This window comes from Lycium ferocissimum, unplaced genomic scaffold, assembly GCF_029784015.1.
Source record: "Lycium ferocissimum isolate CSIRO_LF1 unplaced genomic scaffold, AGI_CSIRO_Lferr_CH_V1 ctg640, whole genome shotgun sequence".
NCBI lineage: Eukaryota > Viridiplantae > Streptophyta > Magnoliopsida > Solanales > Solanaceae > Lycium > Lycium ferocissimum.
The window spans coordinates 12,861-30,956 of NW_026726343.1; the positions used below are offsets into that span (position 1 = coordinate 12,861).

General features: G+C 39.2%; 1 long non-coding RNA gene across 1 annotated transcript; it reads right to left on the reverse strand.

Annotated features, from left to right (window-relative positions):
* Window positions 1–2,079: 2,079 nt before the first annotated feature.
* Window positions 2,080–9,927, reverse strand: LOC132045287 (uncharacterized). Its single transcript, XR_009412392.1, has 2 exons — window positions 9,398–9,927; window positions 2,080–2,358 (listed from the first exon to the last, which is right to left on the reverse strand). It is a non-coding gene; the product is annotated as an uncharacterized LOC132045287 (long non-coding RNA).
* Between the last annotated feature and the right edge of the window lie 8,169 nt (window positions 9,928–18,096).

Here is an 18,096-nt window from a genome sequence, read left to right on the forward strand (position 1 = left end):
ATTTAGACCTTAAATATACTTGTATGATTTTCCTTCCGCATTAATTTCCTTAATAAATTGTCTAACGGGCTGTGGATGGCTTACTAACTTGGTGGGAGTTAGTGCCCTCACGGTTTATTAAATTGGGTCGTGACATGTAGGTTGTTTTATAGAAGTATGATGGAGAAGTTAGTTTTTTACGAAAATGAGGTATTGAGATGTAAACATAAGGTCACTTGTGCTGTTTTTTTTTTTTTTTTTTTAGTACTTTCCAGCAATTTACTGTACTACAAATAGCTAACAACTTCAACTTGTATAATGCAGAAAATGAACAAGACAAGTTCAATACTTTTAACATTTCCATCGGATTCAATCTTACAGAATTACGGGCTCAGATGTAGTTGTTCAATACTTTTAACATTTCCCTCTCTTTCTAGCCTATCTTTTTTTCATATGAGGCATGTTGTAGTTGTTCCCACCTTTATCTTTCAACACCTCAACCATGGAATATTGCAAAGTTAAAAGTACGTGATTAAGTTGTTTAGCTTGCATTTCTTCAAAAGATTTTCAACAACCGCCACTAGTTCATCAACATTTGAAGGGCCCTTTTGATACTGAATAGACTGAATTGCTCAAAAAATCCAAGGTCCAAAACATTTGAATCGGGGCTATTGGGGGGTTGAAAGCATAACCTAATGTCAAATCTACCTTGTTGAGCGGCTTCGGTAAATTCCAAATCACTAACACCAGTATGTGGTCTTGCATTATCTTGTTGGATAAAAATAGGGAGTTAGACTTTGAAACCGGTCATTTTAATTTAATTGCTGGAATGATTTTTCTATCAAGCAAGCTCTAGTGATATCTTTAGTTATGGAGAGAATAGTTTTTGTCTCATGAGTTCCCGCTACAAGATTTTTGCTATTCCTCTTAGTTGGTTCTTTAACTATAAAGGGAAAAATTCCTATTTTTCCTGAAAATATTTCAACTCCATTTTCATCAAATCTAGGACGTGCAAAAGCAGCCATAATCATAACCCTAGTGATAATTTTTTTGCTTTTGCAAGAGCGATATGGATTAGGCTCTTCTTCCTCAGGAAGGAAGTAGTCTCTTTTAAAAACACAAACATGAAGTGAGTTGAATGAAGTGAGTTGAATAAAGTGTTGAAGGGAGAAAATAGAAAAACCAAAGGAAAAGAGTAGCAACATAAACAATCAAATTTAGGAATGAAAATGTGTGCAAAAATAAGCTGGGAAATTGTGCAAAGGGAAAAGATGTTTAACCAGATTTCAGTGATATAGGTAGTGATACTTGCGCAAAAGAATGTTTATGTGTTTATATACGCTCCACTCTAAAATTTCATAATGTAAAACAAGTTTGGCGCCAGTAAATAAACTTGTATCCCCCTAAACTTAAAAATTTTGGCGCTAATTTAAATGAGATTAACAAGTACAGTGATATTTTCATAAAAGTTAAATTTGGGGAAATTGAAATCAGGAAGTGAAATCTCTTTTACAGAAGAGAAAAAAAAAAATACCTTTACTGTCAAGACCTTCATCAAATTTGTACTCTTATTCATTTGGGAAGGTGAGAATTGTTAGAGATAGCTTCCATAGGAGAGAGGAGTGAAAGCAGAGGAATTAAATAACACCTTAATGGGTAACGTAGCAAGAAAGTGTAATCAATTTCTTAAAAGCAAGTGGGAGGGAAAAAATAACACTAAAAGTGATCCCAACTCTACATATGTCATCCTCTAATTAGATGATATATTAAGATTTTCTTAATATTTATTTTCCATTTTAGATTATCTTTTTCCTTTTCCTTCTTTTTTCTTTCTTATTTTTTTCTCTTCTCTTTCTACTTTCTACTTCAATAGATCCCGACGGCCCTTCACACCATTTTTTCTTCTTCTTTGTTTCTTTGTTATGGGTTTAATTTAACACAGATAAAAGTGATCAAATTTGTTGATCGATTTTAATTATATGTGTGTCACGACCCAGTTCGACTAAGTCGCGCGGGCACCTACCTTTTTCACCTCGGTAGGTGAACCCTCAACCCAACAATAGTAAAAATACAAACAAATAATTAAATAAGCGGAAGAAATGAAAGCACGTAAGTCTGACGGTAATAATATAGAAATTATGCGGAAGTAAGGAAAATACACCCAGAGTCTGATATGATCTAATCCATACAAGAGCATCTAACTAGAATATACAAGTCTGGAATATCAATAATACATCAGGTGTAAATATGTCTCGGAATAGAAAATAAGACATAAATAAAGAAGAATCTTCAAGGCGGCGGACGTCTCGTGCTTACCCTCTAGACTCTAAGCAACTCTCGGAGCGACTATCAGCCACGAGAAACAGAAGTCGATCCCACCTGGAATTTTGTATTCATAAAAGCACGGCAAGTGCGGAGTCGGTACAAAACCACAAGATCGGTAGGTATCATAGGCCGACTAAGTTTAGCTAACATAATCCAGACAATAAAGTAAGATAAACAGGTAAATCAGCAAGTATAAGTCAAACATAAGCCAGAAACTAAGTACATGTTATCACATAGGTTATAGCATCTAAATCCAAGTGTGTCAAGTCTCAATATGTCCAATCAGAATCCAAAAAACACAAGTATATCACTAGTTCATCACAATAAAGCCATACTACAATGCAATGCAATGCAATAATGTATGAAATGTGAATGCAATGCAATGCTGTGTACACATGTACTCCGGACGGAAGTATCGACGTCTCGGTAGCACAACCCATGGGGGACCCGCGGAGTCCATGTACCTCACGGTCCAGCAACAACCTGGATATCGCTACCTCACGATCCCGGCATAAACCTCGGGAATCGCTATGCACAACCTCGATTCCGGGACAGCTATTGGATATCGATCCTTACGTCACTCTCATCCAACGGAGCCCAGCTCATCACAGTGTTTCCTCAAGTGTCATCAATGTATCAACAGTATATCATGAAGGATGAGAATGCGTGCAATATATGAGTCCAATGTCAATAATCATATCAACATCACAAGTACCGAGCAAAAGGTACGCCAACAATATCATGAAAAGGCTACATAAGCCATATGGAATACTATCCTCGTATCAAACATCAACAAGTAAGGTACCACAATATCATGAACAAGATATATCAATAGTCTCCAATATCTACTATCACCACGCGAGTGTGGGACTTCTGTAGCGGGTCCATCATAGAGTTGTGGATCACCGCCCTGGGAGGCGGGACTTTAATTAGGTCCGCCATAGCGGGCTATAGAGAGACTGTTGTAGCAAGACACCGACCCCTGCGGCGGTCGACGGGAGTGTAACGGTACGAATTTCACGGGCGGGGTTAGCGCTCAGAAAGCTACTAAGAACTTGTTGGTGCTCTTTCGGACTTTGTTTTAAAAGAGTCGCCACCTAATTTTTAGGAAATTAGGAAAACCGAGGATGAAGGGTTTATTCAAATACAGTGAAAAATCCTTCGTAACCCAGAGTTCTAGGTAAGGGTTCTGATGATCCCCTGGGGAAGGTGTTAGGCACCCCAGTATTAAGGATCCGTACAATACGGTTGGCCTTTGAATTCCAATGTATGAGTATTTGCATGAACTGTTTATTTATTATTTATTTCCTCATATAGAAAATCTGTCATTTTTTGCATATCATTATGAGAAAAAGAGTTTGAACATATTCCCTTTATATATAGGGTACTTAGATTCGGATTTATAATATCCGGATAAGAATAACCTCCCTTTATATATAAGGATGGTATATTTTATTTGTAAAGAGAGTATAAAAGTTGTCATCCTTTTATACATGTTGTTTATAAAGAATGTAAAATTGTTATGTTTAAGTATACATAATTTGATCCATGCTTAACTCATACTTGGTTTAGGCCGGTCCGTTTAATACGTTTAGAATGCCTTATCTAAGACTTAGCATATACAAACGTTTTTTGTTTAAAGTGTATTTGTTTTTAAGAAGGTGCATTTTATTACTACAAACTTGAAGACTTGGTCTTGAATTTAACTTTAAAATTATAACATTTGCCTTATGACAACAAGAAAGTCTATCCAGCCTTGGCCCAAAGAGAATTCTATGTTTTTTCTGAAAATTTCACTTTTTTAAACCAGTTTTTATTGAAGTGGGCCTCAGCCCAAAATATCCTTTTATCTCTTTAAACCTATTTTGAATACAAAATCTTTAGTCCAATTCAAAATTCAATTCTTAAATCTTTGTAAGGTTTGTTTTAAAAGGGGCTGATTGAGATAAAAGTGTCATAATACTTGTAAATATTGAAATCCCCTTTTAAAAAATCCTTTTTGTCCCTTTATTATTATTTATAAAACTGATGTCAAAAACTATTTTTATTTTATCACACATTCGGGTTTGGAAAAAAGTTTATACTAATCAAGATTTAAAAGTCGTTTGGGGATCTAAAGTCATCTAAACGGCATGTGTAAAGTTATCCTAAGACGGCTAGTTCATAAACATAAAGAGTCCACTAGTATAATATGAGTTTTTACAAGTTTTGTACAAATATAAGCAAGGCTCAAATAAATAAGATGAAGCAAAATAAAGGATATAGGTACGCGCTGAGTCCCCTAAGCTTCAGGAAATTCCAGATGAGGCAGCAGAGTTTGCAGCAGCACCGGCTGAATGGTTTGACAGAGGCAGGTATGTTACCAGCTGTTCCAGGTGCACAGGGTGCCAAAGTGGGTGATCCAGCTCCGGGCGAAGTTCGTGCTCTGAGGTTACAATGTGCTGTAGCTGTGGCTTTTCGTTTGGATGAGGCTACAGAACTGGGTATATTTCCTACGCCAGTGGGAGATCCGGTGTTGACCGGGGATGAGCATGATTTGTTTTGGACGTTTGCTAAGATGAAACCTCCAGAGTTCTACGGCATAGAGGTTGAGGATGCGTACAAGTTCATTAAGGACTGTCATAAGAGGCTCCATAAGATGGGGGCAGTGGAGAAATATGGTGTCGAGTTCGTGACCTTCCAGCTCTTGGGTGATGCCAAGTTATACTGGAGGACTTTCGTGGAGTACAGGCCAGCGGGATCACCTCCGCTGACTTAAACACAATTCTATCAGGTGTTTCTAGATAAGTATGTTCCTCGTAGTTTGAGGGACTGTAGGCGTGATGAGTTCAGCAATATTGAGCAGGGTAATTTGTCTATTGCTACTTATTAGGCTTGATTTCATTTGTTGTCTCGCTCTGCCCTCCAGCTTATACCTACTAATGAGGAGAGGGTTAGGAGATTTGTGAAGGGGTTGAACACTGCCCTTCAGTTGTCAGCTCTTCAGCTTGTAGCGATAGGTTCTTTCTTTCAGGAAGTGGTGGATCATGTTAGGACTGTCGAGGGAGTTCGACAGGAGGGTTACCATAAGTATGCGGAGAAGAAGGCCCGAAAGGGTGGTGGTTGCAGTGGCTCTTTCGCTAAGGGCCAGAGTTCCCAGTTTTATTTGGGATGCCCTATCCAGTCAGCTATGCACGTTTCAACTGGAGGCCCATCAAGGGTCGGTCAGCACTATTCCAGTCAGCCAGGGGGTTCTCAGACGCAGCTCCAGATTATGGTGGTTACTCGGCTTAGTCCGTTTCTGTTCAGTGTCTGACGCTAGACTGTGGATGCTTTGAGTATGGTAATACGGGGCATTTCAAGAAAAATTATCCCAGACTTAGGCAAGGTGACTAGGGTACTCAGTTTCAGGCTCCCCGAGCCCTAGCATCAGGTAGAGGGGGAGGATCTTATGGTGGGAACCATGCCCAGTCTGCGTGTGGCGGTCACACAGCTGGTAGAGGTGGCCCCCAGCCTAACAGAGGCGGGTTTCAATCTAGTAGAGATGGTCATCGGCCACGATTGCACGGCGGAGCTCGAAACAGACGGGTTGATCACAATGGTTCCTGTGCCGGCCCAGGCGGGTTCATTGTTATACCTTTTCGGGCAGGACAGAGGCTGAGGGCTCAGATGCAGTTATTACAGGTAACATCTCATTCTGTCACCGGATGGCTTCTGTATTGTTTGACCCTGGTTCTACATTTTCTTATGTGTCTACATATTTCTCTATGGGTCTTGATATGGTATGTGATTTACTTAATGCCCTTATACATGTATCCACACCAGTTGGAGATTCTGTGGTTGTAGATAGAGTTTTTTCGATCTTGTACTGTCACGCTTATGGGGTATGGCACCTGGGTTGACTTAGTGATTTTAGACATGGTAGATTTTGATGTCATCCTGGGCATGAGTTTTATAGCTTCTTACCATGCAATTCTGGACTGTCATTCCATGACAGTCACCTTAGCTATGCCCGGGGTGCCTAGACTTGAGTGGAAGGGTAACCTTATTCCCTCCCCAAAGAAAATAATTTTCTTTATTCGTGCAAAGAAGCTAGTGGATAGGGGGTTTTTGGCTTATTTGGCATATATTCGTGATACTAGTGTTGACGGTCCATCTCTTGAGTCAGTTCCTGTGGTACGGGAGTTTGCGGAGATGTTCCCTGCAGACTTTCCAGACATGCCAGCGGACCGTGACATTGACTTAGAGCCAGGGACCCGCCCTATTTATATTCTGCCATATCAGATGGCACTAGCAGAGTTGAAGGAATTAAAGGAACAACTTCAGGATCTTCTTAGTAAGGGCTTCATCCGTTGAGTGTCTCCCCGTGGGGCACTCCCGTTCTATTTGTGAAAAAGAAAGATGAGACTATGCGAATGTGCATTGAGTACCGCCAGTTAAATAAAGTCACCATCCTGAATAAATACCCCATCCCTCGTGTTGATGATTTGTTTGACCAGCTACAGAGGGCTTCTATGTTTTTGAAAATTGACTTGAGGTCGGGGTATCATCAGTTGAAAATTTGGGCAGAGGATATTCCTAAGACTGCTTTTCGAACCAGGTATGGGCATTATAAGTTTCTGGTTATGTCTTTCGGGCTTACTAACGCCCCAGCCACTTTTATGGATTTGATGAACCGTATTTTCAAGCCATACTTAGATTTGTTCGTGATTGTGTTCATCGATGATATTTTGATTTATTCGAGCAGTAAGAAAGATCATGAAAAACTCGAGGGTTGTTCTTGGGTTCTTTGAGAGACGAGGGGAGTTGTATGCCAAGTTCTCTAAGTGTGAGTTTTGGCTTACGTCTGTGTCCTTCTTGGGACATGTGGTTTCAAAGGAAGAAATTATGGTAGATCCGAAGAAAATTGAGGTAGTGAGGGATTGGGCCAGGCCCACATCCGTGACAGAGATCGGCAGTTTTGTAGGGTTGGCTAGTTACTACCACCGGTTCGTGAAGGGGTTTGCTTTCATTACTTTACATTTGACGCGGTTGACTCAGAAAGAGGTACCTTTTCAGTGGGTTGACGAGTGTAAGGAGAGCTTCCAAAAGCTCAAGACTTTATTGACTACAGCTCCTATTCTATCTTTGCCCATGGAGGGCAAGGATTTTGTAGTTTATTGTGATGCTACTCGCTCTGGTTTGGGTATTATTTTGATGAAGGAAAGATGGAGATTTCTTATGCTTCCAGACAGCTGAAGATTCATGAGAAGAATTATCCTACTCATGATTTGGAGTTGGTATCGGTGGTGTTCGCATTGAAGATTTGGAGGCCCTACCTCTATAGTGCCCGTTGCAAGGTATTTATTGATCATCGCAGTCTTCAGCATGTGTTTACTTAGAGGGATCTAAATTTTAGGCATCGGAGATGGGTGGAGTTGCTTAAAGATTACGATAGTACTATCTTGTATCATCCCGGCAAGGCAAATGTGGTGGCAGATGCCTTGAGCCAGAAATCAGCTAGCATGGGCAGTTTGGCTCGTTTGATTGCATCAGAGCGTCTGTTGGCCAGGGAGGTTCAGACTTTGGCTAATAGTTTCATGAGGCTTGAGGTGTCTAATTCAAGCATGGTGTTGGCTTATGTTGAGGCGAGATCATCTTTTCTGGAGCAGATTAAGGCCAGACAGTTTGAGGATGCGAGTTTGAGCAAGATTCTCGATAAAGTCTTGCGTGGTGAGGCCAAGGAAGCCGTGATTGATTATGAGGGTGTCTTGAGAATCAAGGGGCGTGTTTGTGTTCCCCGTGTTAATGATTTGATTAAGACAATTTTAGTGGAGGCTCACAGTTCTAGATATTCCATTCATCCTGGTGCTACCAAAATGTACCATGACTTGAGTCAGCACTATTGGTGGGCTAGGATGAAGCGCAATATTATTGAGTTCGCTGCATAGTGTCTGAATTGCCAGCAGGTGAAATACGAGCACCAGAGACCCGGGGGTACACTTCAGAGGATGCCCATTTCAGAGTGAACGTGGGAGAGGATAGCGATGGACTTTGTGGTTAGTCTTCCGAAGACCTTAGGCAAGTTTGATTCGATTTGGGTCATTGTTGATAGATTGACCAAGTCTGCCCATTTCATACCGGTTCAGATTACCCATACCGCCCAAAAGTTGGCCCAGATTTATATTCGTGAGATTGTTAACCCATCAACATTTGCCTAACGGTGCATGATTAAATGAGAAAAGAACTAAAGATTGAAAAGGATGGAAAACTTTTTCTTGACATCTACTTTTGTCCATATCATCTACTGTTTGTAATTTAGCTTAAATTATCTTCAAAGGCAGAAAAAAGTCATTTTGTGTTTGAAAGATAAAATCCTATTCAGCATATGCTATCCAGAGAAGCCACATCCTGATACACTCACACATGCTATTACATAATAATTTCAACATTTATCTCAATTTAAATTCCGAAACATCAAACAAAATTAAGTGTTAGAATAATAAATATAACTATCTCTGATTATCTGTTTTAAGATTTTATTGACACCCTTAAGAGACATTACCAAAAAATAGAATTAACTACGAATTTTATTGTCAATCTATCGCTATATAGAATTAGCGATGAATTATGTTATTTAGCAACAAAAATTTCTTTGTCGCTAATTTCTATTATTTTTAACAATGAAAAATATTTAATAACTGCACTCATATAAGTATTTGTCAATCTTTTGTCTCTCCTTAATCATCTCGTGTAATTAACATTTCAATGAATGAAACAGTAAAGGTTGGGAAAAACCAATAAATAACTTTTTATTTCTTAGAATATTAAATATTTTGAAACACATTTCATTTGCAAAACTCCTAATACTTGGAATGAAAAGTACGATAAAAACACACGCGCACCATAATATCACTTAACCATATTAGTAAGTTGTATTGGTTTGGTGTGAATACGTACTCTGTGCGGGCCGGGTGAGTATATTTATCCAAAATGCAGTCCGTTTCATTTTATGTGGGATGAGTAATAAGCTTAAGGAAAAAAGTTGAAATTTATAATCCTACACATATAATAATATATTTATGATTATAAATGTATGTCACTTAAGATAAAATTAAAATTTCTTAAAACAAACCTGAAAGGTCACAGAAGAAACTGCTTCTTTTCTGGTAAAAGATGTAGTAGCACTTGGCACAGATGCATGTAACATACAAGCCAAAGATTCCCACATGTTTAAACTCAATGAATCACCAACAAACATTATTTTCTTCCCTGTCCATCTTTTCAAGAAGTCCATTCCATCAAATCTGCATAAAAAAGAAAAAAAAATTAAAAAGTAAAGAAAACAAAACATATAGGGACACAATATCAATCTAAATCTTAGAAAGGGCAAAAAACAGCAATTATAGAGTAATTAATAAAATAAAAAAAGAAAGGCGTTTTCTATACATGACAAATGATGACATTGACAACACACCTAGGACGTAAAGTAATTTTTGGACTTCTTTTGCCAGTAAAGTATTGAATCTTTCATATGCAAAGAGAATTTAACAATAAAAAAACAAAACGAATCGTTTTTAAACTATTAGCACTGTATATTTTTCCGATAAAGTAATTCAACCGAACACCTTACCTGAACCTAGCTAGGCCCATGACCTATAGGGCAACCGTTGTTAAGTACTCCCTCCGTTTCAATTTATATGAGCTCATTTGTTGAAAGTATGACATTTTAAGAAAGAGGGAAAAGCTTTTAAAACTTATGGTTGAAATAAGGCTTTAAAAATTTGTGCGGTTTGTAAATCATTCATAAAGTGAATTTGTTTTCAAATTAGGAAAGAGGTTATTCATTCGTTTTAACTAAAAGGAAATAGGTCAAACAAATTGAAACAGAGTGAGTACCATTTATAAAAGGGGAAATAAAATAATAAAACGTGACAACTTTAAGAATTGTCTATATATTTGTCTAAATTTTAAAAGAGCATTATACTTCATGTTATATACTGTTAAATCCAGTTAGAAATAGATGATTTCGGTTAAGAACACAAAATGTTTTTATGTAAACTGAACTAAGAATCGTGATGACCAAAATTCATAACCTAAAGTCCTAAATGTGTTAGGGATTGATCCTTGAAACTTGTGAAATAACGAAAGAAATTTGAGCATTGATGTAGAAAAAATTTTGAGCGATGTAGCTAAAAATCACCTTTCATAGTAAATTTATTTGTTAGTTCTCCATATCAATCTGATTTAGTCTGCGGACTTTTCTTGATCATTCCTAGCAAAAGTTCCCTCCAAATGATATGTGAGAAATTAGAGGAAGGAATAGCAAAATTAGGAGAAAGAAGATTTTGCAAGTGATGCAAAAATTAAAGGTTCCGAGTAAAAAAATATATATAATATTAAAGAGCGCTAAATGATTTCATGGGCCAAATTATCAAAGAATTTCTTATACCTTAGTCATATTCTTTTGGAAGTACAACTTCTGAAGGAGGAGTCATTCTCATCTTTGCTTCTTTATTTTCTTGCATTCATTTTTAGCAAATAGGTCAAAATTGTATTGAATGAACCTAGCTCATCCCTGATTTCGATAAAAGAAGTAAGGCTTTTGTCTCCCTCTATGTTCCTTTTTTATTTATCAACAATAGAATCACCTCATCAGATCTTTTATATAAGAGAAATTATCAAAGGATTATCTTTTGAGATTCTTTTAACTATTGAATTATCACTAGCAACAAATATAACCTATGCGCAGTTTAGGGACTGAAGTATAACTAAAGATTATCAAAGGATTAAACTGCCACTTGTCCCAATGAAAATAACAAAACACGTTATATGTTTTCAAAATTACGTGACATCAAATGAAGCAACAAAAAATAAATACAACCAAATTCCACTAATTTAGTAAAAATGGGTATCAATAAAGTGGAACTAATATAAAGATTTCATATAATCGACTTTAAGATCATGGCATATCTGATTCAAATAAGGGAGTATCCAATGTTCTCCATTTTTGCAAATTTAAAAGTCTATTAAATTCCGTCTATATATGAATGATCAATTAATTTTAGGTGTACGTCAAATAAGTAACTTAAGTATTTACTTTCACTCTCTTAGTATATGAAAAAATATAGGGCTAATTCGAATTAAAAACAAACAATTTCAATTAAAAAAATCAAAAGCGCTCTTTTATAAACTAAAGGGTTGTTAATGCTTCATAATTTCAAAAAATATGTTTACAAGTTGATCCGAACAACACTGTCATAAATACATATATAAAAATATATTTAATGTATCCTTAAGGACTATTTTGGACTTTTCTCCAAGCAAATTAACTCAAAGCCAACTTAAAGTGTTTTTTTTTTTTTTTTTTTTTAATTTGAACTTAAGTGTAACTAAATTGCACGTGAGGTACTAAAGTACAACTTATCCTATTAAAGGGACCAAAAGGCTTTATTTATTTACCTTTTCTCAACTCTACGAATGGTTAAAAACCCAACTCACCCTTATTCACCGTGTATCTCTCTCGCAAAACCCCTGTAAAACCCTACTAATCCACCAATTAATTGAAAAAAAAAAAAGAGACCTTGTATATCTAGTTGAATTAGAAGAAGGAATAAAGATAAGTCAACAATGGGTGCTGCTATTGAACTATCCATTGCCCAGAATCAGTAAGTCTCCTTAACTTCAATTCTTGTTGCCACTTTTATTTGTATTGTTTGGATGGTTGTTACATATGTTTCATTATGTATCATACTATATTGTATTGTGTTGCTTTGTGTTGTATTGTACTGTATTGTTTTGATGAATACAATAGTTGGATAGATCGTATCTTTTCTGTCGTTCTCTAATGCCACGCAAGTAGAGTAGGGTAAAGGATAAAACAAATTATTAGATAATAAGCTTAAAAAAAATGAGAAAAAAATATAAGGTAACAACGCGATCACACCAAATCGGTCGTTACATAAAATGAGACTTTTTGTCGTTACATGACGATGGATTTAACGATAAATAAAATTTAAGTAACAATCAAAATAAGCATTGTATTTAAACTAACAACACTATACAAATACAATCGGTAACACCCATCCAAACAAGATGGAATCGTTTTTATATGTTATGCTTTTGTTTTCTTTCGGACGTACTTGCGCTCTTCTTCTGAGTGCCCCTCTATATGCAGTCCTCTCTGCTACGACATGCATAATGCACACAACTTCTGCCTTGTAACATCTGAGATATTAGGAGCTTTTGTTCAAATAGTAGCATTAGGACTGTTCTATATGTAGATACCTATGGCTGCATGCCTGCGTTGGCAACATTCTATCATTAGTATGCTCCCTTTTGTTAAAGCATATGACATGGATGATGCTGAGACTAGAACTTCCGTCTTTTCGAGGAAAAATGAAATTAAAATGAATGAGCTATTTAAAATGTTTCTGCCAAATTGCAATTTCACACATATGTGGCTTATGTCACTAGGGGATAAATTTGATGCATATTTGAAAGTGGACTCAAGCTTCATCTTTGAGTGGCATTATTGTCCTAAGCATTTGAACTTTTCTTTCCAAGTTAGTTGAGATGCTGTTCGTCTATGCATCGAAGTAGATTTGCGGGGAAGATGGGATAGACAGTCAAGATGTATAGGAAAACGTTTGCATTGTAATCAGCTTAATTTTATTGGAAAAGTTATGTGATACATCCTCCTTTACTTTCTCCGGGGGCGGAGCCACATTAGCTCCAGGGGGTTCATCCTCAGCGAAAAATTATAGTGTATTTTCAAAGTTAAAATTATTTTATTATGTATATATAATAGATGTTGAACCCCCTGACTTCTTCGTGTATTTACCTTTTAGAATTTTTGAACCCCCTGGATGAAATTTCTGGCTCCGCTACTGACTTTCTCACCTTCGATTGAAATGTATACAGCAAGTTAATCGTCTCTGTATACGGTAAAAACCGGATATAACGTAAACCGATGAAACGAGGACCGAGGGAAGGAAGAGAGGAACGTGCCTGATGACATTCGAGCTAAACCGAGGAGCGCTTGGACCGAGCCGAGCAAGGACACCATTTGGCCCACCACCTTTATCGCCGAGACGGTCGTGGCCGTTGGTCCGGTGTAGCCATTGGTCCGTACCGCCGTTGGTCCGGTGTAGCCGTTGGTCCGTACGTGGCCGTTGGTCCGGTATAGCCGTTGGTCCGCACGGCCGTTGGTCCGGTATGGCCGTTGCACGTGAGCCACGCGCGTCGAGGCGTCGCCCCGCCATGGTCAACCACCAACCATGCGTGTGTCGACGGCGCCGTCGGTCCTAATCCCACCAAATACGTTCGAGCCGTCCTTGTTATTATTATTTTATCAGCTCACGTTGTACGAAGCCCATGGAGGCAACACTATAAATATGGGGCATCCCCTCCTTTGTGGGTGGTCGGCTCCAAGGAAAAAAGAACACTTTGTATTAGCAAATATATACAAATCTCTCTCTCAATACCGGATTTTGGTCCGGGTTCATTGTGTTCATATCCTAAATCTATCTAATCAAGCAATACTCATATGTTATTAGATACACGAATCTTCAGCGGATCTCAGATTATTATTACTTTCTTCGTATCATACCTATATATATATTTTCCATCGAATAGATTGAGGCTTAACCACGTATCCTATACCTACTCACAAATTTAATTGATTATCCGAATTCGGGGTAAACAGTTTGGCGCCCACCGTGGGGCTAGGATAATAGTGGCCTTCGATCTTGACTCATATCACACTCATCAAAATCGGAAGCGCCTCTGCCCGTCTCTACGAGAACGGACTAAATGGCCGACGCCGAGCAATCTGGTCATGTCAACAATACCGAAATTGTGGCGGAAAATGAAGCGGCACGGCCACGAGGATTGCCAAACCCCACTGACCCTTTAAATACTAACAATTCAATTACTTTGTCCGGGACACAAGTCCGGAAAGAACCGGATACCCCGAATGATAATATTGACTTGCGTTTAATTTTTGAAATGTTGCAGGAACAGAGAGCAGCAATTGCCGAACAGGGAATCGCAATAGCCCGGTTGCAAAACGGAGGAGATAAAGCGACCCGGGAAGACAAAGAGTGTTGTTGAACCCGAAAGAGATGAGGCACGGATGGCCGAAAATAATGGGTCCGGGGCTAGCTCATCCACCGAGGTTCTGAGAATGCTCGAAACGTTAGCAAAGCGGGTAGACTCGACTGAAAAAAGAGTGGAAACATACAACTCTCGGGTAGATCAAATCCCGGGGGCTCCGCCTATTTTGAAAGGGTCGGATTCTAAGAAGTACATCCAAAGGCCTTTTCCTCCGAGTGCGGCCCCGAAGTTGATCCCGAAGAGGTTTAAAATGCCGGACGTCCAAAAATATGACGGCACAACGGACCCTTGCGAGCACGTGACCTCATACACCTGTGCTATAAAAGGCAATGATATAGAAGAGGATGAAATCGAATCCGTGTTGCTGAAAAGTTCGGGGAAACTCGGCAAAGGGAGCATTGACTTGGTACGATCATACGCCCGAGCATTCAATCACTTCTTTCGAAATGCTCGCCGATGCCTTCATAAAAAGCACACGCGGAGCCAAAAAGGTGCGGAGCTCGGAAGGCGGATATTTTTCGTATTGCCCAAAAAAAGACGATGAGTTACTGCGTGAATTCGTCAATCGGTTCCAAAGGAATGAATGGAGCTTCCCGGTTCGGAGGAATGGGCTACAAGCTTTCACTGTGTGGGCTCAATGTTCGGAGCTCGACGGCTTCGTTCAAATTAAAGGAAAGCTTGGCACGGAATACGAGGCTGTAACATGGGCAGATGTCCATAACCGGTACGCATCGAAGATTCGAGTGGAGGATGACCAACTCGAGCTTCCCCCGGGGCCCGTAAATATGAACAAAGGTCCGGAGAGGCCCAGGAAGAATTACGAACCGGCAGTCGGTGTCATCGAGGAGAGGTACCGGCCATATTCTCGTTCGGAGGAATCAAGCTTTAGGTCGGACTAAGGTATGGACTCCTCGTGTTTTTCTATTGACCTCTTTCTTTTTTTTGCAGGAAGTCAAGTACCGGATAAAGTTAGAATCTAGGTCTGAAAACACGTGTTGCACTCTTTTCCTTAGTACGGTTTTGTCCCAAAATGGGTTTACCAACAAGGTTTTTAATGAGGCAACAAGTACAACGTGTTACTTAACAAAATAAGGACAAACGATCATAATGAATCGTGTCCCATTCAACATTTGCCACGGCAAAATTAAGGCCCGGCCACCGGCCATAGCCTCCGATGTAAGGACAAAACGATCATAATGAATCGTGTCCCGTTCAACATTTGCCACGGCAAAATTAAGGACCGGCCACCGGCCATAGCCTCCGATGTAAGGACCAAACGATCATAACGAATCGTGTCCCACTTAGTATTTGCTACGGCAAAGGCAGAAGAAATGAAAATTCTCATGTATACGTACATTTCGCAATACAAAAATCTCGAGTGTCTTTACGATTAAATGGGCTTTCCCCGGTGATAACCGCCATATTTCGGCACTATCTCATTCACATACCCTATACCGGGCACTATGGTCGAAATTCGACTTAGGCAACGAGGTCACAATGATCAGAGACGAAATTTCCTAACTTCCCCAAACGGGGACTGTTGCATCTAAATTTAGTCAAGGCTGAGAGTCAGGTGTCCGAAAAATACCGGCCCTAAAAATGCCCATCGTGATTTGGAGACGTCTGAATTCACAAAGCATCAGGTAAGTCCTACGGGCACGATGAACTAAATGACCATGAGTCAGCTTGTCCTTAAAACGGACCAACGATTCTAGCAAAAACAACAGCAAACTAGAGATGGAAAATGATTAGAGATGACGAAATGAAGAGAGAATAAAGTCAAATGAAGAAAGTAAAAGGGAGGAAGAATAAAGTGAAGGCTTGATTCATCCACTTCCCGTTACTCCGATAGATTGTTGATCCGGAAAGTGTGGGGGCTATCTGTATACGGTAAAAACCGGATATAACGTAAACCGATGAAACGAGGACCGAGGGAAGGAAGAGAGGAACGTGCCTGATGACATTCGAGCTAAACCGGAGGAGCGCTTGGACCGGAGCTGAGCAAGGACACCATTTGGCCCACCACCTTTATCGCCGAGACGGTCAGGGCCGTTGGTCCGGTGTAGCCGTTGGTCCGTACGGCCGTTGGTCCGGTGTAGCCGTTGGTCCGTACGGCCGTTGGTCCGGTATAGCCGTTGGTCCGTACGGCCGTTGGTCCGGTATAGCCGTTGCACGTGAGCCACGCGTCAGTAGCGTCCTGCCATGGTCAACCACCAACCATGCGTGTGTCAGACGGCGCCGTCAGTCTAATCCCACCAAATACGTTCAGAGCTGTCCTTGTTATTATTATTTTATTGGCTCACGTTGTACGAAGCCCATGGAGGCAACACTATAAATATGGGGCATCCCCCTCCTTTGTAAGGGCTGGCTCCAAGGAAAAAAGAACACTTTGTATTAGCAAATATATACAAATCTCTCTCTCAATACCGGATTTTGGTCCGGGTTCATTGTGTTCATATCCTAAATCTATCTAATCAAGCAATACTCATATGTTATTAGATACATGAATCTTCAGCAGATCTCAGATTATTATTACTTTCTTCGTATCATACCTATATATATATTTTCCATCGAATAGATTGAGGCTTAACCACGTATCCTATACCTACTCACAAATTTAATTGATTATCCGAATTCAGGGTAAACAGTCTCAAGATTATTCCTTCCTGACCGCTGCTGGCGATCCTCACATTCGATTATTTGGCATCATCTCTAACAGTCCACAGCTAGTACGTTTCCAGATTTTCCTTCTTTATTTAGCGTTTCTTTTTGTATTTCTCTTTATTTATTACTCAGTGCTTTGCTCTGTTCTGGCTCTGAGATATCTAATTTGTGTTCATTTGAGCTCCCCAAATCTGAAAAGATTTGTTCATATTTATTGGCTGCTAAGTTTGATGCACACACTAACAATGTGATGGGTTAGGCATTCAATGTGGTGGAAATTGGATACACTCAGGATCTGAGGATAGCACAATGAAAATTTGGGATTTGAGTTATCGTAGATATAAGACAGATGGCTTGCAACCTTTTCAGCTTCCAATGTCTCTTTTGAGTCAACATATGTTTGAATCTTTTGGATATATAGGGCACTAGGTTGTCACAGGGAATATGAAAGTCGAGCAGCTGTGAACACCGTAGTTTTACACCCTAATCAAGTTTTGTACTGTGATATCTGAATCCATGAAGCACACCATATACTTAACTTCTTGACTGAATTTTTGAACTCTCTGAGAACCATAAAAATAGCAGTGTTTTCGGCATTGAGTGCCCTCTTGTTTAACAATATGAGTGACCAACACAACACAAGATGAGGTCTCATGGTATATGCTCTATGTTGGCGATATTTTGTCAATCAACAAAACTAACGAAGATGTTGACCAACAACTTGGACTATGGATAAGCACTTTATAGGGCAAGGGTTTTAGAATAAGTTGAAGCATGACTAAATACATATATTGCATGTTTAATCAATATTAGAAAAGCAAAATTGAGGTGAGACTAGGGGTAGGCGTTCAGTTCTTCAGTTATCAGTTTTTGCGTTCAGTTCTTCAGTTCTCGGTTTTTCAATAGTGTGTAGAGAACACCGAACCGAACTAATTCGGTTTGGTTCGGTTCGGTTCAAGTTTGGTTCGGCTTTTTAAATTTGGTTCTTCGGTATTTATTTGGATGGAACAACTAAAGTACAAAATTACAAATAAAATATAATAGCAATTGTGT